Source organism: Pseudorca crassidens, chromosome 9, assembly GCF_039906515.1.
Source record: "Pseudorca crassidens isolate mPseCra1 chromosome 9, mPseCra1.hap1, whole genome shotgun sequence".
In the NCBI taxonomy this organism is placed as follows: Eukaryota; Metazoa; Chordata; class Mammalia; order Artiodactyla; family Delphinidae; genus Pseudorca; species Pseudorca crassidens.
Window position 1 is genome coordinate 58,282,309 of NC_090304.1, and position 2,124 is coordinate 58,284,432.

Here is a 2,124-nt window from a genome sequence, read left to right on the forward strand (position 1 = left end):
TTAACTTCCTGCCTTTGTATTCTGTACTTCAGTTTTGATATGATCTTCTGGTTTGATCTCAGATGATCTTTGATTTGGTGCTACCCTTCCACCATGCACACACACTCACAAGCAAATATCACTGGATTCTCAGCTCTCCATTCTCTCTTGCTACTAGTGGGAGCTGCAGCTCCTATAAGAGATTGTCTCTCCATTCATTGATTTAGGCATATTTATTGAGCAACTGCTATTTGTCATGCACTCTTGTGGGTGTTGTGATAGGGGTGGACTTTAGCTTCTGTCCCTTAGAAGTCTAACTGTCTGAACCAGCCTACTTTTTATGCCATGTATCAGCAGTCAGGATTTCCTGCAAGAGGGAGTGACCAAATAATGACAATCTTTAAAGGAACAAAGATTTTAATGAAATGTCTTTTTTTTTTTTACTTTTTTTTAAAAAAGTAAAAAAGTAGTAGGTCTGGAGCAGACATTCAATGCATGTATTATTTTGCAAGAACAAATAGTGTTAACTTATAAATAGGTCATGCATTATAAGTAATTATATCTTTTAAATAATACAAATAAAAATACGGAAAACAGTAGCAAATGTCTAGAGTATGTTTGCTCAAGAAAGTCTCCATTGTTAAAAAGATGAATATTTTTAAATTTAGAGATCACACTTTGTTTAGATTTCCTTAAACTTCGTCTTCGGCTCTCTTTTGGTTAATGTGAGACGTGGGTGAGAGATGCAGGTGTTAAAGGCACCAAATGACTCAACAAGTATTTATTTAGCACCTACTCAGCTGTTTGCTATGCCAGGCACTAATATAGACTGAAGTGATTAAATAGGATTATTCTGGAGACATTCATGCACAAAGAGAAGTAAATGGCGTTACACAGGAAGTAACATGGTGCTGCGTGGTAGGGAGCTATTTTTCAGCTAGGACCTCAACCAACACGTTGTTCTTTTCACAAACAGCATACCTTGCTTGCTGCCTTGGGGAAGCACAGAAACTCAGGAGAAGTAGGCAGAGATGGTAACAGGGCACTAAGTATTCAGAACAGGACTGAGAAAGAGAGGTTTGTGATGCTAGGCAAACAGAGATAGGAGAGCCTTTTCTTAGTTATAAGTAATTAGCAACAGCATTTAGAGAATCTTAGAGAAACAGCACTTCATACACATTAATTGATAAAGATTTGTAATTGAAGTCAACATGAGTGGTGACATCAACAGAGATTGAGAACAAATTGCTAAATTGCAAAAGGCAACATCGGAGCAGGGATGTTCACGGCGTCACATTCTCTACTTCCTGAATTTTTAGGTCACATTCTCAAATGCGACCACTCTGACAATTCTTGGACCACACTGAGACCTCAACTCTTTTGGCCTTATAATTTTCTAAACTATCCAACACCTCTTTTGTGTCCTTTCTCTCAAACAGCTCTGATTCCTTCACTTGTTAATGTAGACCTATGGTTCTCTTTTTCATCATCAGCCTTTTTTTGCAGTCTGCATTCCCTGCTAGACTGTCTTCTGCATCTTCTTATGTCATCTGCTTAAGTAATAGGCTGAAATGGTTGCAGGAGTATTTACTCCATTCTATTTACAGTGAGAATGGGGGTTAGGGCTTCTTCTCTATTTACTTCTCTCCCTAAATAATCTCATTTGGCCTCATGACTTTAAGTACCATCTATAGTTTTATGGATCTCAAATATATAACTGCACCTCAGATCTCTTTCACTTCCAGGTTTAGATATCCAAGGTCTCTGGACCATCTTCATTTCAATATCCAGTAGTCACTTAAAACTCAGAATGTTTAAAAAAGTTTTCAGAACAGAGCTTTTGACTCCCTCATACAAAATGTTGTTCCTCCAGACTTCCCTGATAAAAAATGTTGTCATCCACTAGGTTGTTCAAGCCAAAAACCAAGGAGTAACCCTAGTTGCTCTCTCTCCTTCCTTTACCTCCCCCTGTTCCATATTCTGTTCAACATCAGGTCCTGTTGTCTCTGAAATAGACTCCAGGCCCAGCCACCTCTCTTTCCCTTCCATAGGCACTGCTCTAGACCACACCGTCTTCATCTCTTGCCTGTGTTACTTCAAAACCTTGCTAACTTGTTTCTCTATTTCCACTCTTGTTCTCCTTCT